At 51.4% G+C, this 21,062-nt stretch overlaps 2 long non-coding RNA genes across 2 annotated transcripts; both read left to right on the top strand.

Annotated features, from left to right (window-relative positions):
- Positions 1–5,413: 5,413 nt before the first annotated feature.
- LOC125945966 (uncharacterized) lies at positions 5,414–7,290 on the top strand. Its single transcript, XR_007467273.1, has 3 exons — positions 5,414–5,587; positions 5,794–6,205; positions 7,236–7,290. It is a non-coding gene; the product is annotated as an uncharacterized LOC125945966 (long non-coding RNA).
- A 4,801-nt stretch (positions 7,291–12,091) lies between these two features.
- Positions 12,092–20,716, top strand: LOC125945965 (uncharacterized). Its single transcript, XR_007467272.1, has 3 exons — positions 12,092–12,565; positions 12,910–13,027; positions 19,390–20,716. It is a non-coding gene; the product is annotated as an uncharacterized LOC125945965 (long non-coding RNA).
- The last annotated feature ends 346 nt before the right edge of the window (positions 20,717–21,062 follow it).

Raw genomic sequence — 21,062 nt, 5'->3', positions numbered from 1 at the left:
ATGCATCTGCACTCGTGCATGTCCAGTGGCACTCGACGGTGTGTGGTGACGGCTGTTTGCGACTAGAATAGGACTGCGGAACAGCGCCACGGTGCAGTGTAGCAGGGGCTCAGGAGCAGGATCTGTTGCCGGCTAATTCCTGGTTGGCCCCTCTCTCGTCGAGGTCCCCTATGTTGCTTGTCCACGTCGCCAGGGCGCAGCTGGAGATGCATCTGCACTCGTGCATGTCCAGTGGCACTCGATGGTGTGTAATGACGGCTGCTTGCAACTAGAATAGGACTGCGGAGCAGTACCACGGTGGAGTGTAGGAGGGGCTCAGGAGCAGGATCTGTTGCTGGCTAATTCCTGGTTGGCCCCTCTCTCGTCGAGGTCTCCTATGCTGCTTGTCTGCGTCGCCAGGGCGCAGCTGGAGATGCCTCTGCACTCGTGCATGTCCAGTGGCACTCGACGGTGTGTGGTGACGGCTGCTTGCAGCTGGAGATGCCTCTGCACTCGTGCATGTCCAGTGGCACTCGACGGTGTGTGGTGACGGCTGCTTGCGACTAGAATAGGACTGCGGAGCAGTACCACGGTGGAGTGTAGGAGGGGCTCAGGAGCAGGATCTGTTGCTGGCTAATTCCTGGTTGGCCCCTCTCTCGTCGAGGTCTCCTATGCTGCTTGTCTGCGTCGCCAGGGCGCAGCTGGAGATGCATCTGCACTCGTGCATGTCCAGTGGCACTCGACGGTGTGTGGTGACGGCTGTTTGCGACTAGAATAGGACTGCGGAACAGCGCCACGGTGCAGTGTAGCAGGGGCTCAGGAGCAGGATCTGTTGCTGGCTAATTCCTGGTTGGCCCCTCTCTCGTCGAGGTCTCCTATGCTGCTTGTCTGCGTCGCCAGGGCGCAGCTGGAGATGCATCTGCACTCGTGCATGTCCAGTGGCACTCGACGGTGTGTGGTGACGGCTGTTTGCGACTAGAATAGGACTGCGGAACAGCGCCACGGTGGAGTGTAGGAGGGGCTCAGGAGCAGGATCTGTTGCCGGCTAATTCCTGGTTGGCCCCTCTCTCGTCGAGGTCTCCTATGCTGCTTGTCTGCGTCGCCACGGCGCAGCTGGAGATGTATCTGCACTCGTGCATGTCCAGTGGCACTCGACGGTGTCTGGTGATGGCTGCTTGCGACTAGAATAGGACTGCGGAGCAGTACCACGGTGGAGTGTAGGAGGGGCTCAGGAGCAGGATCTGTTGCTGGCTAATTCCTGGTTGGCCCCTCTCTCGTCGAGGTCTCCTATGCTGCTTGTCCACGTTGCCAGGGCGCAGCTGGAGATGCATCTGCACTCGTGCATGTCCAGTGGCACTCGACGGTGTGTGGTGACGGCTGTTTGCGACTAGAATAGGACTGCGGAGCAGTGCCACGGTGCAGTGTAGCAGGGGCTCAGGAGCAGGATCTGTTGCCGGATAATTCCTGGTTGGCCCCTCTCTCGTCGCAGTCCCCTATGCTGCCTGTCCACGTCGCCAGGGCGCAGCTGGAGATGCATCTGCACTCGTGCATGTCCAGTGGCACTCGACGGTGTGTGGTGACGGCTGCTTGTGACTAGAATTGAACTGCAGAGCAGTGCCACGATGCACTATAGCCGGGGATCAGGAGCAGGATTTGTTGCCGGCTAATTCCTGGTTGGCCCCTCTCTCGTCGAGGTTTCCTATGCTGCTTGTCTGCGTCGCCAGGGCGCAGCTGGAGATGTATCTGCACTCGTGCATGTCCAGTGGCACTCGACGGTGTCTGGTGATGGCTGCTTGCGACTAGTATAGGACTGCGGAGCAGTACCACGGTGGAATGTAGGAGGGGCTCAGGAGCAGGATCTGTTGCTGGCTAATTCCTGGTTGGCCCCTCTCTCGTCGAGGTCTCCTATGCTGCTTGTCTTCGTCGCCAGGGCGCAGCTGGAGATGCATCTGCACTCGTGCATGTCCAGTGGCACTCGACGGTGTGTAATGACGGCTGCTTGCGACTAGATTAGGACTGCGGAGCAGTACCACAGTGGAGTGTAGGAGGGGCTCAGGAGCAGGATCTGTTGCTGGCTAATTCCTGGTTGGCCCCTCTCTCGTCGAGGTCTCCTATGCTTCTTGTCTGCGTCACCAGGGCGCAGCTGGAGATGCCTCTGCACTCGTGCATGTCCAGTGGCACTCGACGGTGTGTGGTGACGGCTGCTTGCGACTAGAATAGGACTGCGGAGCAGTGCCACGGTGCAGTGTAGCAGGGGCTCAGGAGCAGGATCTGTTGCCGGCTAATTCCTGGTTGGCCCCGCTCTCGTCGAGGTCCCCTATGCTGCTTGTCCACGTCGCCAGGGCGCAGCTGGAGATGCGTCTGCACTCGTGCATGTCCAGTGGCTCTCGACGGTGTGTGGTGACGGCTGCTTGCGACTAGAATAGGACTGTGGAGCAGTGCCACGGTGCAGTGTAGCAGGGGCTCAGGAGCAGGATCTGTTGCCGGCTAATTCCTGAGTTGGCCCCTCTCTCGTCGAGGTCCCCTATGCTGCTTGTCTTCGTCGCCAGGGCGCAGCTGGAGATGCCTCTGCACTCGTGCATGTCGAGTGGCACTCGACGGTGTGTGGTGACGGCTGCTTGCGACTAGAATAGGACTGCGGAGCAGCACCACGGTGGAGTGTAGGAGGGGCTCAGGAGCAGGATCTGTTGCCGGCTAATTCCTGGTTGGCCCCTCTCTCGTCGAGGTCTCCTATGCTGCTTGTCTTCGTCGCCAGGGCGCAGCTGGAGATGCCTCTGCACTCGTGCATGTCGAGTGGCACTCGACGGTGTGTGGTGACGGCTGCTTGCGACTAGAATAGGACTGCGGAGCAGTACCACGGTGGAGTGTAGGAGGGGCTCAGGAGCAGGATCTGTTGCTGGCTAATTCCTGGTTGGCCCCTCTCTCGTCGAGGTCTCCTATGCTGCTTGTCTGCGTCGCCAGGGCGCAGCTGGAGATGCATCTGCACTCGTGCATGTCCTGTGGCACTCGACGGTGTGTGGTGACGGCTGCTTGCGACTAGAATAGGACTGTGGAGCAGTGCCACGGTGCAGTGTAGCAGGGGCTCAGGAGCAGGATCTGTTGCCGGCTAATTCCTGGTTGGCCCCTCTCTCGTCGAGGTCCCCTATGCTGCTTGTCCACGTCGCCAGGGCGCAGCTGGAGATGCATCTGCACTCGTGCATGTCCAGTGGCACTCGACGGTGTGTGGTGACGGCTGTTTGCGACTAGAATAGGACTGCGGAACAGCGCCACGGTGCAGTGTAGCAGGGGCTCAGGAGCAGGATCTGTTGCCGGCTAATTCCTGGTTGGCCCCTCTCTCGTCGAGGTCCCCTATGTTGCTTGTCCACGTCGCCAGGGCGCAGCTGGAGATGCATCTGCACTCGTGCATGTCCAGTGGCACTCGATGGTGTGTAATGACGGCTGCTTGCAACTAGAATAGACTGCGGAGCAGTACCACGGTGGAGTGTAGGAGGGGCTCAGGAGCAGGATCTGTTGCTGGCTAATTCCTGGTTGGCCCCTCTCTCGTCGAGGTCTCCTATGCTGCTTGTCTGCGTCGCCAGGGCGCAGCTGGAGATGCCTCTGCACTCGTGCATGTCCAGTGGCACTCGACGGTGTGTGGTGACGGCTGCTTGCGACTAGAATAGGACTGCGGAGCACTGCCACGGTGCAGTGTAGGAGAGGCTCAGGAGCAGGATCTGTTGCCGGCTAATTCCTGGTTGGCCCCTCTCTCGTCGAGGTCTCCTATGCTGCTTGTCTGCGTCGCCACGGCGCAGCTGGAGATGTATCTGCACTCGTGCATGTCCAGTGGCACTCGACGGTGTGTGGTGACGGCTGCTTGCGACTAGAATAGGACTGCGGAGCACTGCCACGGTGGAGTGTAGCAGGGGCTCAGGAGCAGGATCTGTTGCCGGCTAATTCCTGGTTGGCCCCTCTCTCGTCGAGGTCCCCTATGTTGCTTGTCCACGTCGCCAGGGCGCAGCTGGAGATGCATCTACACTCGTGCATGTCCAGTGGCACTCGATGGTGTGTAATGACGGCTGCTTGCAACTAGAATAGGACTGCGGAGCAGTACCACGGTGGAGTGTAGGAGGGGCTCAGGAGCAGGATCTGTTGCTGGCTAATTCCTGGTTGGCCCCTCTCTCGTCGAGGTCTCCTATGCTGCTTGTCTGCGTCGCCAGGGCGCAGCTGGAGATGCATCTGCACTCGTGCATGTCCAGTGGCACTCGACGGTGTGTGGTGACGGCTGTTTGCGACTAGAATAGGACTGCGGAACAGCGCCACGGTGCAGTGTAGCAGGGGCTCAGGAGCAGGATCTGTTGCCGGCTAATTCCTGGTTGGCCCCTCTCTCGTCGAGGTCTCCTATGCTGCTTGTCTGCGTCGCCACGGCGCAGCTGGAGATGTATCTGCACTCGTGCATGTCCAGTGACACTCGACGGTGTCTGGTGATGGCTGCTTGCGACTAGAATAGGACTGCGGAGCAGTACCACGGTGGAGTGTAGGAGGGGCTCAGGAGCAGGATCTGTTGCTGGCTAATTCCTGGTTGGCCCCTCTCTCGTCGAGGTCTCCTATGCTGCTTGTCCACGTTGCCAGGGCGCAGCTGGAGATGCATCTGCACTCGTGCATGTCCAGTGGCACTCGACGGTGTGTGGTGACGGCTGTTTGCGACTAGAATAGGACTGCGGAGCAGTGCCACGGTGCAGTGTAGCAGGGGCTCAGGAGCAGGATCTGTTGCCGGATAATTCCTGGTTGGCCCCTCTCTCGTCGCAGTCCCCTATGCTGCCTGTCCACGTCGCCAGGGCGCAGCTGGAGATGCATCTGCACTCGTGCATGTCCAGTGGCACTCGACGGTGTGTGGTGACGGCTGCTTGTGACTAGAATTGAACTGCAGAGCAGTGCCACGATGCACTATAGCCGGGGATCAGGAGTAGGATCTGTTGCCGGCTAATTCCTGGTTGGCCCCTCTCTCGTCGAGGTTTCCTATGCTGCTTGTCTGCGTCGCCAGGGCGCAGCTGGAGATGTATCTGCACTCGTGCATGTCCAGTGGCACTCGACGGTGTCTGGTGATGGCTGCTTGCGACTAGTATAGGACTGCGGAGCAGTACCACGGTGGAATGTAGGAGGGGCTCAGGAGCAGGATCTGTTGCTGGCTAATTCCTGGTTGGCCCCTCTCTCGTCGAGGTCTCCTATGCTGCTTGTCTTCGTCGCCAGGGCGCAGCTGGAGATGCATCTGCACTCGTGCATGTCCAGTGGCACTCGACGGTGTGTAATGACGGCTGCTTGCGACTAGATTAGGACTGCGGAGCAGTACCACAGTGGAGTGTAGGAGGGGCTCAGGAGCAGGATCTGTTGCTGGCTAATTCCTGGTTGGCCCCTCTCTCGTCGAGGTCTCCTATGCTTCTTGTCTGCGTCACCAGGGCGCAGCTGGAGATGCCTCTGCACTCGTGCATGTCCAGTGGCACTCGACGGTGTGTGGTGACGGCTGCTTGCGACTAGAATAGGACTGTGGAGCAGTGCCACGGTGCAGTGTAGCAGGGGCTCAGGAGCAGGATCTGTTGCCGGCTAATTCCTGGTTGGCCCCTCTCTCGTCGAGGTCCCCTATGCTGCTTGTCCACGTCGCCAGGGCGCAGCTGGAGATGCGTCTGCACTCGTGCATGTCCAGTGGCTCTCGACGGTGTGTGGTGACGGCTGCTTGCGACTAGAATAAGACTGCGGAGCAGTGCCACGGTGCAGTGTAGCAGGGGCTCAGGAGCAGGATCTGTGTCCGGCTAATTCCTGGTTGGCCCCTCTCTCGTCGAGGTCCCCTATGCTGCTTGTCCACGTCGCCAGGGCGCAGCTGGAGATGCATCTGCACTCGTGCATGTCCAGTGGCACTCGACGGTGTGTGGTGACGGCTGCTTGCGACTAGAATAGGACTGCGGAGCAGTGCCACGGTGCAGTGTAGGAGGGGCTCAGGAGCAGGATCTGTTGCTGGCTAATTCCTGGTTGGCCCCTCTCTCGTCGCAGTCCCCTATGCTGCTTGTCCACGTCGCCAGGGCGCAGCTGGAGATGCATCTGCACTCGTGCATGTCCAGTGGCACTCGACGGTGTGTGGTGACGGCTGCTTGCGACTAGAATGGAACTGCAGAGCAGTGCCACGATGCACTATAGCCGGGGCTCAAGAGCAGGATCTGTTGCTGGCTAATTCCTGGTTGGCCCCTCTCTCGTCGAGGTCCCCTATGCTGCTTGTCCACGTCGCCAGGGCGCAGCTGGAGATGCATCTGCACTCGTGCATGTCCAGTGGCTCTCGACGGTGTGTGGTGACGGCTGCTTGCGACTAGAATAGGACTGCGGAGCAGTGCCACGGTGCAGTGTAGCAGGGGCTCAGGAGCAGGATCTGTTGCCGGCTAATTCCTGGTTGGCCCCTCTCTCGTCGAGGTCTCCTATGCTGCTCTTCTTCGTCGCCAGGGCGCAGCTGGAGATGCATCTGCACTCGTGCATGTCCAGTGGCACTCGACGGTGTCTGGTGACGGCTGCTTGCGACTAGAATAGGACTGCGGAGCAGTACCACGGTGGAGTGTAGGAGGGGCTCAGGAGCAGGATCTGTTGCTGGCTAATTCCTGGTTGGCCCCTCTCTCGTCGAGGTCTCCTATGCTGCTCTTCTTCGTCGCCAGGGCGCAGCTGGAGATGCATCTGCACTCGTGCATGTCCAGTGGCACTCGACGGTGTGTGGTGACGGCTGCTTGCGACTGGAATAGGACTGCGGAGCAGTGCCACGGTGCAGTGTAGCAGGGGCTCAGGGGCAGGATCTGTTGCCGGCTAATTCCTGGTTGGCCCCTCTCTCGTCGAGGTCCCCTATGCTGCTTGTCCACATCGCCAGGGCGCAGCTGGAGATGCATCTGCACTCGTGCATGTCCAGTGGCACTCGACGGTGTGTGGTGATGGCTGTTTGCGACTAGAATGGGACTGCGGAGCAGTGCCACGGTGCAGTGTAGCAGGGGCTCAAGAGCAGGATCTGTTGCCGGCTAATTCCTGGTTGGCCCTTCTCTCTTCGAGGTCTCCTATGCTGCTTGGCCACGTCGCCAGGGCGCATCTGGAGATGAATCTGCACTCGTGCATGTCCAGTGGCACTCGACGGTGTGTAACGACGGCTGCTTGCGACCAGAATAGGACTGCGGAGCAGTACCACGGTGGAGTGTAGGAGAGGCTCAGGAGCAGGATCTGTTGCTGGTTAATTCCTGGTTGGCCCCTCTCTCGTCGAGGTCTCCTATGCTGCTTGTCCACGTCGCCAGGGCGCCGCTGGAGATGCATCTGCACTCGTGCATGTCCAGTGGCACTCGACGGTGTCTGGTGATGGCTGCTTGCGACTAGAATAGGACTGCGGAGCAGTACCACGGTGGAGTGTAGGAGGGGCTCAGGAGCAGGATCTGTTGCTGGCTAATTCCTGGTTGGCCCCTCTCTCGTCGAGGTCTCCTATGCTGCTCTTCTTCGTCGCCAGGGCGCAGCTGGAGATGCATCTGCACTCGTGCATGTCCAGTGGCACTCGACGGTGTGTGGTGACGGCTGCTTGCGACTAGAATAGGACTGCGGAGCAGTACCACGGTGGAGTGTAGGAGGGGCTCAGGAGCAGGATCTGTTGCTGGCTAATTCCTGGTTGGCCCCTCTCTCGTCGAGGTCTCCTATGCTGCTCTTCTTCGTCGCCAGGGCGCAGCTGGAGATGCATCTGCACTCGTGCATGTCCAGTGGCACTCGACGGTGTCTGGTGACGGCTGCTTGCGACTAGAATAGGACTGCGGAGCAGTACCACGGTGGAGTGTAGGAGGGGCTCAGGAGCAGGATCTGTTGCTGGCTAATTCCTGGTTGGCCCCTCTCTCGTCGAGGTCTCCTATGCTGCTCTTCTTCGTCGCCAGGGCGCAGCTGGAGATGCATCTGCACTCGTGCATGTCCAGTGGCACTCGACGGTGTGTGGTGACGGCTGCTTGCGACTAGAATAGGACTGCGGAGCAGTGCCACGGTGCAGTGTAGCAGGGGCTCAGGGGCAGGATCTGTTGCCGGCTAATTCCTGGTTGGCCCCTCTCTCGTCGAGGTCCCCTATGCTGCTTGTCCACATCGCCAGGGCGCAGCTGGAGATGCATCTGCACTCGTGCATGTCCAGTGGCACTCGACGGTGTGTGGTGACGGCTGTTTGCGACTAGAATAGGACTGCGGAGCAGTGCCACGGTGCAGTGTAGCAGGGGCTCAGGAGCAGGATCTGTTGCTGGCTAATTCCTGGTTGGCCCTTCTTTCTTCGAGGTCTCCTATGCTGCTTGGCCACGTCGCCAGGGCGCATCTGGAGATGAATCTGCACTCGTGCATGTCCAGTGGCACTCGACGGTGTATGGTGACGGCTGTTTGCGACTAGAATAGGACTGCGGAGCAGTGCCACGGTGCAGTGTAGCAGGGGCTCAGGGGCAGGATCTGTTGCCGGCTAATTCCTGGTTGGCCCCTCTCTCGTCGAGGTCCCCTATGCTGCTTGTCCACATCGCCAGGGCGCAGCTGGAGATGCATCTGCACTCGTGCATGTCCAGTGGCACTCGACGGTGTGTGGTGATGGCTGTTTGCGACTAGAATGGGACTGCGGAGCAGTGCCACGGTGCAGTGTAGCAGGGGCTCAAGAGCAGGATCTGTTGCCGGCTAATTCCTGGTTGGCCCTTCTCTCTTCGAGGTCTCCTATGCTGCTTGGCCACGTCGCCAGGGCGCATCTGGAGATGAATCTGCACTCGTGCATGTCCAGTGGCACTCGACGGTGTATGGTGACGGCTGTTTGCGACTAGAATAGGACTGCGGAGCAGTGCCACGGTGCAGTGTAGCAGGGGCTCAGGAGCAGGATCTGTTGCTGGCTAATTCCTGGTTGGCCCCTCTCTCGTCGAGGTCCCCTATGCTGCTTGTCCACGTCGCCAGGGCGCAGCTGGAGATGCATCTGCACTCGTGCATGTCCAGTGGCACTCGACGGTGTGTGGTGACGGCTGTTTGCGACTAGAATAGGACTGCGGAGCAGTGCCATGGTGCAGTGTAGCAGGGGCTCAGGAGCAGGATCTGTTGCTGGCTAATTCCTGGTTGGCCCCTCTCTCGTCGAGGTCCGCTATGCTGCTTGTCCACGTCGCCAGGGCGCAGCTGGAGATGCATCTGGACTCGTGCATGTCCAGTGGCACTCGACGGTGTGTGGTGACGGCTGCTTGCGACTAGAATGGAACTGCAGAGCAGTGCCACGATGCACTATAGCCGGGGCTCAGGAGCAGGATCTGTTGCCGGCTAATTCCTGGTTGGCCCTTCTCTCTTCGAGGTCTCCTATGCTGCTTGTCCACGTCGCCAGGGCACAGCTGGAGGTACATCTGCACTCGTGCATGTCCAGTGGCACTCGACAGTGTCTGGTGACGGCTGTTTGCGACTAGAATGGGACTTTGGATCAGTGCCACGATGCAGTGTAGCTGGGGATCTGAAGCCAGATCTGTTGCCGGCCATCTCCTGGTTGGCCCCACTCTGGTCGAGGTCTCCTATGCTGCTTGTCCATGTCCCCAGGGCACAGCTGGAGATGCGTCTGCACTGGTGCATGTCCACATCAACACGGCTTGCTCAGCAACCATCGCCTTCTTTTATTGCGATAGCAATTATATGGACACTTCTACCGGATTTCTGCCGTCGCCGTCGCCGTGAGGTTCCCTATAGATAAAATCTTCGCCGCGCACCGTATGCCCGAGCGGAAGCGTGCAGGGACGCGCGCTTCACGGAGAGCGTACGCACTCAATCACCCACGCGCAAGCAAGGAAGCGGGAAGCCAGCGCCGGAGGGAGCGCAGGGGGGGGGGGGGGGGGGGGCGCACTTCTGCGCTGCCAACAACCGCGCTCGTCGCTCGTCCGCACCGTCTCGTATCTCCACGCGGCTCTGACCTTTATGTGCCGTGAATTCGCCGCTCAGTTTCCGTTGAAGCGATAGACCGCACGTACCTTCGCCCGCTGCGGTGTATATACGCTCGCTGCCAGCGTTTTTACAGTCGTTGTCTGCAGTCGTTCAGTGTGATCTATTCCTGTTTGTTTGTGCGTGCTCACAACACGCTTGTTCATTCAGTTAGTAATAGTCGGGCCACATTTTCCAACGCACGCTACACATGCAATGCTGCCCGGATCGGCAGTGCAGCACTACAGGTGTGTCCCTTCGCTCGCTCTGCCCACGGGAAGCGCTTCTCATCAACATCACGGTTTCACACGCGCCTTCTGGTGGTCATCGAGTCTCTCTTCATGTCGGTCTACTTACGCCGCAGCACACCTGCTTACTTAATCAGCTCATGTTTACTACAATTCATATTGCTACCAAAACCGCTCACCTTACTTCGTATGACATTGCTGTGTTGCTATCGCATTCATTGCTTCGCCCTTAGGGCGAAACTGTGACATTTTTCATCTTGTCTCCTCTCTCCTTAGCAGCTAAGTTAACAGCTGCATGGCATTCCGCTGATTGTTCTTTTTAGCCTATGCAGAGCACCACCTGTAACAATGCAAAAATTATGTTGCACAAAGCCTTTCGCAAGTGCTCCACAAGGTAACAAACTCTGCCTATGGACACTGTGTATCGGGAAACAGTCCTGGATATCTTCTTCTGGGAATGTCGCTAAACGATTGTAAAGTGGCATGTCCACAACCACTGTTCTCTTCGCTGTTTGTATTTAATTCTGACTTGTTTCGTACCTGTCAATGTGCTCATCTGTTTTTTTTTTTTTTTTTACAGTAGTACTGTATTTATTTATTCAGGTACCTACATCACCCAATTCAGCATTATTGCAGGTGGGTCGAAAAAATAACTGGAATGAAAAACAGGGAAGCAGACAGGTACAGCTGTCACTTGAACATTAAACTAAAACATCTTCCAAGGATGAGGAAAATACACTTGTGGGAACATCCACAGTACTTGCATCCGACTGATTTCACTCATCAAGTGTAAAAGCAAAGCAAAATGTGCAAATACATCTGTACGATACCTTATAACCCCTTTAGCATGATCATTTCTGTCTGATAAGTAGTATAGGCTCATCATGTAGAAAGTTTAATACCAGTTTCATCATGAAAAATGGAATGAAAGAACTTTAATTGCAACGATTTTCTTGGATGTTGAAGAGCTGTCCAAGCTTGTTCAATTTTAATGTGAGTGCTGTTCAAGATGTTTCTTTTTTTTTTTTCATGGAAACTGCTTTTCTTGATTCATACTTCACTGATGTTGGCATAGCTTATTGCAATGCCTTATTAAATATATTTTTTATGTTTATATCGTGTTTATATTTCTTGCTGCTTATGGATTGGTTGGTGACTCTTGCTCAATTTTTGGTGCATTAACAGGAGGTTGCCCTGACAGTTTTACTATGGGACCTCCTCCTTTATCACGGTTCACATATAATCTGCATAACAACATGATTTAATTAACCTGGGAACCCACCTCGCACATCTTCCCTTCAGACACTTTCCTTTTTTTTCTTTATCTCTTGTTAACAGATTCCTGCGTTTTGGTGACTGGCATCATCATCTCACATGGTTCACCTGCTACTCATTATAGATGCATATTTAATTTATGCTGGCCAATGCCATTTGTCTTGTTGCATTTTGTCTTGTTGCATTTTGGAAAAAAAAAAAAAAAAAACAAAAAAACTAAATCCACGTCGTTCAGCACAGCCGCATCGAGATTTCCATCACGAGCTAGGTAGCTAGCCGAAGTCAGATTGGAATCCAATCCGTTTGAGTGCAAAACTCAACTCGGTTCAGATCTTATCAGTATAGTGACCTAGGTCACTCTACTTATCAGAACAATGCGTTGATGAGTGCGCGTGATAACATTTTGCTCTACACAGCTTTCTTGACAGCATGGTGTCGTCGAAGCCTAAGAACTACAGTGTTTCTTGAAGTCTTGTACGTCAAAATTCCCGTGTTTCGTGCGGTCCAGGAAACGCGAGCAATTCTTATTTTGCACGACTTGCGCATGCGGCGTGAGCATGGCCCACGGCGGCTAAGGTGACATAAAGCTGCATTTGGCGACTGCCAAACACCAAAGCTTCCTTCGTGCTGCAGAGAAGCAGAAAGCCGTGAGCAACTTCTTTGGCAACAGCAATGAAGATAATGTTGTGCGTGCAGAGTGCCTTTTCACTGGATTTCTCACGGAGTACAATTTGCCGCTAAGGGTGAATGATCACGTTGGGCCACTTCTGCGCAAGATGTTCCCGAAGTGCGAAGATGCGAAGCGCTACGGATGCCATGTTTTCACCTTTGCAGTCGACGGCAGCGGTGACACCTCATCGCAGCTTTACCCTGTCGTGGCAACCTAGAGAAATGCGGGCGGGTTGAAAGCGAACTGTTGTGCATGCAAGCACTTCAAGGAGAGGATACTGGCCAAAAAATTGGCAGTCTCGTGCCCGACGCATTGCGTTCGCTTTATACTTTATATATCTGAGTTGAATTGCAGACAAGATATGTCTAACCTTTCAGACTAGACTAATAGCATGCGCGGCATAGAGAGAGAGATCCCCCTCCCCGTGCAATGAGTCTCCCGATTTTCGCAGTCCCCAGGTTGGCAGGTGTGTATACCTGTATATGAAGGCACAACAAAGCTAATCCATCACCTGTTTCTATGGAAGACGTGTGTGCAGCAAAATGCTCAGTTGTGGGTAAATTCTGATTGGGAGGTCTCACTGAAATATTTCGGTGTCCTCCAAATGAATAGCTGCCTGTTTAAATGTTCTTCTGAAATCATTAATGTCTACAGTGCACAAGAAAAGGTAATTGCGTGTTGTCTTTCTAGCCTCGTAGTGGCTTCACCTGTAGGAAAGTCTTGTTTGTTTAGGTGCATGAATACGTGGATGCCTTGTGTTTGACCTGATAGCATTTGTAACCCTCTCAGTGCCATTTTTTTTTTTTTCAGAGGTGACTGACCTGCAGCATCGTTTCTTTTTCTTGGATATTATAAAACGAACACAGCGGTTTACTTTTTGTTACGTAGAAGGGCAGAAATGACACGGATAATGACAAAATCTCTCCAGGTATTGTGCTCACATTCCTATTTGACGTCAGTGACATGGTGCCGAGATATTCGCCATTGATCCTCACTCCTAAGCCTTTTCAGTCTAAGAGCTTGTATACTTCTAAGCATGCAGTGAATAGCACTGGAGAGATTGTGTCTCTTTGCCTGGACCTCTTTCTTGATGATTATCTTTCTACTTTTCTTGTGGAGAACCAAGATTGCTTTGCAATCCTTGTAGTTATTTGCCAAGATAATCACGTATGCCTCCTATACTCCTTGATTACGCAATGCCTCTACGACTGCATTGCGTCACCAACTGCATTGTCACCAGAGTAGTAAGGGCTCGCAACTCTGATACTAGCCTCTGGAAGGTTTCTTAGAGTTATCCACCAGGATGACTGATACCGATCTTGCTGTCAAATTCCCTTCATCCACAAAAGCTGTTCGTACCAATACATTGTTAGGGCCAGTATCTCTTTTAACACTTTAACCCTTTGTCCTTCAACCTCCCCTGTGGCAACTGGTAGAGATGGTCCTTTCGAACAAAGTCAGCTTTTACTTATTGCTCCTTTGTTTTCTTGGTTGTCCTGTTCCGCTTCGTTATGTTACTGGTACAGTGCTTTGCATCTACTTTACCTTTTCCTTGTGAGCCCACTATGCACGCTGTTTTGCCCAAGGTACCTGATCTGCATTCATTTGCACAGTGTCCTCTCCTCTTGCATAACTGACACACTACTTGTGCATGCGGGTGGTTGTTGAAAGCACATTTGTGGTTGCGACATGTATTCCACGGCCTGGGGCTTGTACTTTGGATCATCTGCTTTTGTTGTGGCTGTGCCTTCATTAGTGTTTCCTAGGCTTCTAAGGGCTCGCAACTCTGATACAAACCGTTGCCATTATGAGCTTCTAATCCCCTGAGCTTCCATGTACTGATCCGCATGCTTGGCTACTTCATCGAGTGAGTCAACTTTCCTTTCTTTAAGAAACACACGCAGCTGAAGACTACCAAGAGGCAACGCTCAGATCGTTCACATACCATACTATCGTGCATACCCTCGTACACTTTTGCAGTGTGTGCCATCTCAATCCATCTACCAAAATAGTTAGACAAGCGACACACAAATTGTTTTCCTGTCTCAGTGTCCCCAGGTTTGCAGTTTCGGAACCGCTCGCGATAAGCTTCTGTGGTCAATTGCAATCTCTGTAGCAAAGCCCTTTTAACTTTATCATAGTCCAATATGAGTCACATGCTGTCATTCTTTCAAATACACTCGAAGCCTCTCCAACCATACACAGACTAAGGGCTGTTGCCCATTCACTTCAGTCCTAACCCTGTCCCATGGTTATGCATTCAAAATGATGCAAATATGCGTCCAAATGATCACGTTTGTCATCGAACGGTGCCATTTATTTCTGAGGACACATTTTGGTGGCTCTCGGCGACTGCAAGCCAGAGGACACAGACGCAACGCTCTGATCATCTCGGATGCATGCTGTGTCCTGTGCCAAAGGCATTTTCAACTCTAATATTTCTTTTTCTCTTGCATGCACCTCCCACCATGACTGACAAGTCACTGTTTCAAATAAAAGTTTATTGTTCATTCATTGCACGTGCTTCTTGCGCATCCGCACGTTCTTCTTTGCGTTTCATTTCGCGTTCCTTTAGCGCGAGCTCCCTTTCGGACGCGTTCTTTCTCCTCCATGACTAGTCACAGAGTTTCTTCCTTTGAAAAACCTAGCTCTTTGGCTAAACGGAAAATATTATCCAAGTCCATCTCTATACCTAGGAAATCCATGACGGACAGGAAATTGGATGCTGGCAGGATCACCAATTGTCACGAATTTCTGGGGTCTAGAAATGGAGAGAACTCCTTTGAACTGTCTGAGTTCTTGTTACTTAACATGCTGTTGTATAGAAGGTGTCGGTTCAGTTTGGGTAGAGAAATCCAACAGATTGTAGTACCTAAAGGCATTTAGGGCGGCTATTCCAACTCTTGGACATGATGCTGTCATGGCAGTTCATCACGGTGTTAAGAACACGCTTGAGAATCACAGAAGAATCGTATGTCATGAGTAAAAGGCACAGGCAACACAGGAAGAGAATAAAGAAGTTGGTGGGAGAAGCACGAGCGCATGAGCACGAGGGGCGGCGTTCGAAGTCACCGGGGCAAACATGTGCCTATGGCTCGGCACAATGCATCTCCAGCGGTGTTCTGAAGACAGTGCTGTGGCATGAATCCGAGTTAGAGGGGCCAACAGGGCTGAAGATGGCTACCAATTATGAGCTGCAACTACAGTGCCGTAGCATCGTCCCACGAACCAAGCTAGCTTATTTTATTTTATTTAGAGAATACTGCAGTCCATCAAGAGGCCCTAGCAGGAGTGGGTATATTAAAGTAATGCAAGTATACACGTACATACAATACAGAGGGATCAATAGAATTTGCACCAAGTACTAGAACAACAACAAAAACCAAATAAGGCAGAAAGATTGGCAACAAACCGAAATTAAACGAGGATGCCTTTACACACCCATAAGCTCTACAATGAAGGACCCAATTGTTAGGTTAGGTTATACCAAGGCCGCTGGATAAAAAAAGGTGCGGCCTGCCGCGTGCATCGAAAACGGTGTGATCCGCCGCGGTGCCACACATCGGGGGCTGTTGTCTGGCATTGGCATAGCAAATGCGTCAGGAATGCGCTAGGAACGCCGTCGCGCGTGCCAGCCGACGGCGCGTTCCATCGCCGATGACTAGCGCCGTTCGGCCAAGCCAAGCGGCCGACAATGCAACTACGGCTGTCACATTTACTCCCATTGCAACGTGCCCGATGCGGCAGGCCGCACCTTTTTTTATCCAGCGGCCGTGGTTATACAATCAGGGTAGCAAAAAGGTACCAAATACTGTACCAAAAACAAGGCAACAACATCCCAATAAGAAATGAGTGCATAAGGAAACAAGATACCAACAAAGCAGAAAGAGAAAAAAGAAGAAAGAAAAAAAAAACTACGTGCTATGTAACCATTTGCTCGATTATCTCGGTGCTGTGTAACCACGCCGATGGAAGAATGTTCCACTCATTTACCGTGCGTGGAAAAAAAGAAAATTTGAACGCATTAGTTCTGGCACTGAAAGGGGTAAGGGACTCAGCGTGGCGATGCCTTGTTTCTCGGGTGAGGAGGGGCGATGTGTAATCATCTGGATTTAAAGCTAGTTTCCTGTGCTTCAGCTGAAAAAGAAACTTTAATCTCTGAATTTTGCGCCGAAGCTGCAATGTTTGAATGCCATGTTGACGCATTAAGGTGGTCGGGGAGTCTGTCTAAGTTCAGCTTACGTGTCCGTCCACTGACCATGGCAAGGGCCACAGGAACAGCCAACTGGCGAAGGCAGTAGCTGGGTGCAAGGCCAACCACGTGCGGTGCCACGTGCATCCAGCCGGCATGCATGCGTCATCGTCACAGAAGTTGGTACAGGCGGCACGCCGTCGGTCATCGTCACCGAAGCTGGCGTGTACGATCTCGTGAAGCTGCGAAGACCATCGTCTGACGCCACGCTCGGGAACTCCAGCCACGACGATCAAGGATGTTCAGACCGTTGCTGTTTTACTTCCATACTTGTTTGTCTGAATGCTGTTTAGTATAGTTTGCTGTGTTTTGGGAGTTGGGGGTAGAATAATTTGTATACATGGTCTTATAGTGCGTTTCATATTATTTTCTTATTGGTTTCGTTTTATGTAGTGTCAGATCAATTGCTTTTGCTTTGTGGTTGAGGAGTCCTGGCCATTTCTAGACCCCAGAAATTTGTCACAATCAAGATATGGATTGACAGATAAATTGCTTTCGCTGTGTGGTTGAGGAGTTCTGTTCATTTCTAGACCCCAGAAATTCCTGACAATCTGCCGTGACCATTCGAACGAGATAATCGAACGAGATAAAAAATGCTTTTCTGCACGCCTTTCTGATTTGGTCATGATATCACACATAGATAATGGGTAAACAATGCTATACTTATATATTGTATATGATAACGCATGACTGCGTATGACCCGAAGATGCTTTCACGTTGTGAACGAATTGTTTAGTTATTGCTAATGCTCCCTTTTTTGCTTTTAATAAAGCATGCTTCATACTGTGCATTTTAATGACGAACTGTTTAATGTTCTGAATGCCAGGACTTGAAAATTGCTTTCTTTATATAGTGAAAAGCTTGTCCTATATAATTTGAAAACTACTAGAAAATATTATATTTTGTCTGGCAATATTTGATTCGCTTTTGATTCATACTCAATTTGGATTCAAAAACTACTACCTCAACACGCTAATGATTGAGAAAACGAAAAAAAAAAACACCTGTGGTGTTGCCGTAGAGGCTTTGGCGATGCACTGCTAAGCCCGAGGACGTGGGATCGAATCCAGGCTGCGGTGGCTGCGTTTTGATGGGGGCAAAATGCAAAAACGGCTCGTGTGCTGTGCTTTGGGTGCACGTTAAAGAACCCCAGGTGGCTTAAATTGGCTCATTGGCTACCAAATAATTGGCGCACTGTGAAGCCCTCCAAACCGATTACTTTTACTGTGTATGGGTGCTACTGAAGTTTCCACTAATCACTAGATACTAAAAATTGAAAAACCTCCACTTTAATGGACTAGTATGTCATCTATCAACATTTTTAAATGAGTATAGCTTATATTGCCGGTCGCGCTGCCCTTGAATAGCCTTTCGAACTAACCATACATCCCACTATGTGAGTGGAAGGCTGCGTGAGCAGGAAGTGCATAACAGTGTCCTCACAGGAGGGTGTCCGTTTGAATGCTGTTTGTGCTTTGAAGGATTTTCGCTAAGGTCCAAACGGAATGATCACTTGTGCATTCACACGGGCTAGTTACCATACCGCTGCCCCATCTGCTCCATGTCCTTTGTGCCGACCGTTCACTTGAGCAGCAATATGAAAACATAGCACTGTGATACCGCTGTATAAGTCACTGGCCATGAAATGTTCCGTATGTGTTAAATGCAGTCCGAATGTGGAATATACATACTATGTTCTGGTGCATCTGGAAGCACAAGTGTCACCATATCCTCTATTGTATTGATCGAACTGTAGAGAAACTTCAAGGCATAGTTCAGCGTAATCTAGCAAGTTGTAGGGACATTGCAGTGCATTGCTGTAACCATCCTAATGTGGTATTCCTTTATGTGAACATACAACAGAGCTCATCAATTAACTATTCTTTCAGAAGACCATTGTGTCCAGGAAAGTGCGCAATCATGATAAATTCTGATTGTTAAGTCTCACTGAAACATGTTGGTGTTGCCTGTTGCCTGAAGTATTGCCTCTTTAATCAATTAATTCTTCTGATATCATTAACATTTACAGTACACTAGAAAAGCGAATTACGTCTTGTCTTTCTAACCTCTTAGTGGCTTTACTTGTAGGAAATTCTTGTTTGTTCAGGTACATGATTATGTGGATGCCTTGTGTTTGACCTGACAGGACTTTTAACCCTTTCAGGGCCAGTTTCTTTCAGAGGTGATGCACCTCCAGGGTCAGATTTTTGTTTCTTAGATATTGTAAAACGAGCACAACGGTATATTTTTGGTTATGTAGAAGGGCAAGAATGACACAGATAATGACAAATGCTTTCCTGGTGTGGTCGTAATTTTCCCATCTAACGTCAGTGATACGGGTCCAAAACGCGAAAACGTACCTGTCCGTCGGGGGCCCTGAAAGGGATAAGGAGTGGTGAACCTGAACAGTGTGGGTGCACTCGAAGAAGCCCTTTCATCACTGTCTTCTTGTCATGCTATCTAATGCGTTAGCATTCTTACGGTACCTCACACACATTCCAGGGGCCAACTATCTATGTATCTATGTTTGTATCTAATCATTTTCCCGATTACCTGGGTCACTGGTAGTCAGTGGACGAATGAGTAGTGCATTGGGCTGCTGTGCTGATGGTACAGTGTTCGAAATCAATCATTACAAAATTTTTGTTTGCTGCTCTGTAGTTTGTATATGCTTGTATGTTATTATCAAAGAAATGACAGTTTTATCTTCTCTGTAGTAACTTATTGAAAACTTAATATTAATAATATTATTGAAAGAACTTATGGATCGCTACACTCATCATCCTCTCACCTTAAGTTTTATAGTTCAATACTTTCATTGCTGATAGTATGTTCAGATTTTTAAACCTGGTCATTGGGCAATCAATCATATATGAAATACTGAGGAAATGTGACAGGTCGACCAGTTGTGCTTTGCTACATGTTTTCTGAGATCCCCCTCAAGGCACTGGACTAGCAACTTGCTCATTATTAGCTCTAACATCTGTGTGTTCTGATTTTGGCATTCCACAATTGCAGTTTTTTTTTCATTACGCAGGGTCAAGGCATCCATCCTCTCTCACAACTTCCTAAGTCACAGCAGAGATGCCTCCACCGGTGACTGCTGCAAATTTGAAACTGGAAACCTGTTCTGTCTGAATACACGCATAAGAAGCCACACAGGCGAGAAGCCATTTCGGTGGCCTTCCTGCCTTCAGACCTTTGTGAAAAGCAGTGACCTCAAGAGACACTTGCACATCCACCCAGGCGACCAACCATATCACTGGACCAACTGCTCCAAGTCCTTTGTACAGGCCGGTAACTTGAGGACACATGAAAACACAGCACCATGATGCCATAGAGTAGGGAGTAGGGACATTGGTGTGCTTTTTGGGATAAATGAGTCTGAACATGGAATCTCTGTAGTATATGCGCAGTACGCTGTGTGGGGTTCTTGTGCATTGAGAAGGGGCTACTAGTTTTGCTATGTTTTGTCATATGTTGAATCGCAAAGTAACATTTATTTCACTGTAGTCTAACAAGTTGCAAAGAAATTTGTTGTAGTGATACTGCTTCCATTACAGTAACCATATTTATGCAGTATACTTGCATGGCAAGGCTCAACAAGGTAAAAGGAATCATCCATCAACTATGCCTTCAGAACAGTTGTGTTTGCAATAAACATAGCCACGATAAAGTGTTAATGTATTGCCAGTTATTGGGGCTGCTTGCTCTCCTCGAAATTTACTGCTGTGTAAATGAACATTAAAAGCTCCTCACCAGGTTTGGGCATTGCTAACAGACAAGAGGAATGCATAGGTCAGGCAATGACATTTATTCAACAAACCTCAGGAGAACCTCTCTTCCTCCTGAAAAATCAAGGTCATACGCATAAATGCCTCTGTGTTGGATGCAGTTTCCTGAACATCATCCAATAAATTGTGTGACTGGCAAGGCATTGAATGCAGAATATGCTAAACCACACCGGGAGGTGTATCGTCCCGGTGTATCGTGCTGTGAAAGATGAAGAAAAAAATAAATTAGGCTTGGCTTGTGAGATTGATCGGTGAAGTATGTTTCTCCAGCTATATTTGTATAAAGTCGTATTTTGACAGCCATGCAATGATAAATACGAGGTGTGTTCAAAAAGAAACCGAACTTTTGAAATAGCGCGCCAACCGGCAGAGGCAGCGCGCTGTGGCTACTGAGCGCATGTAGCGGCAGGTTTAGACAACAATCTCACATTTGCCGCGTTTCGCTCTGACCGTTAGTTGACGAGCTACAGCCGCTCAAGGGAGCACATGAACAAGCTGTTCTTCGGATTGGTGCCAAAGTGACAATGTAGAAATTGGAAGAACAGCATGTGGTGCGTGAAGTTCTGCTACAAACCTGGGAAAACGTTCACAGAGCCATTTCATTTGCTTAGCCAAGCAAAGCATATGGGGAGGACTGTATGAGTCGCACGCAATGCTATGATTGGTTTAAGCATTTTGGAGACGGAAGAATGTTGGTCAGTGACGATCCCAAGCCTGGACGACCTTCCACATCCACAGACCATGTCGAGAGAGTTCGAACTGCGATTCGTGGAAATCATCGTTTGACTGTTCGAGAAGTCGCTGACGAAATGGGTATCAGCGTAGGATCATGTCATGAAATTTTGAGTGACAAACTTGGGATGTGTCGTGTCAGTGCAAAATTCATGCCGCATTTGTTGATTGACGAACAGAAGCA

The sequence above is a fragment of the Dermacentor silvarum genome, chromosome 5 (assembly GCF_013339745.2).
Source record: "Dermacentor silvarum isolate Dsil-2018 chromosome 5, BIME_Dsil_1.4, whole genome shotgun sequence".
In the NCBI taxonomy this organism is placed as follows: domain Eukaryota; kingdom Metazoa; phylum Arthropoda; class Arachnida; order Ixodida; family Ixodidae; genus Dermacentor; species Dermacentor silvarum.
Note: the sequence above shows the minus strand (reverse complement) of the source record. Positions and strands in the feature narration are given on the sequence as shown.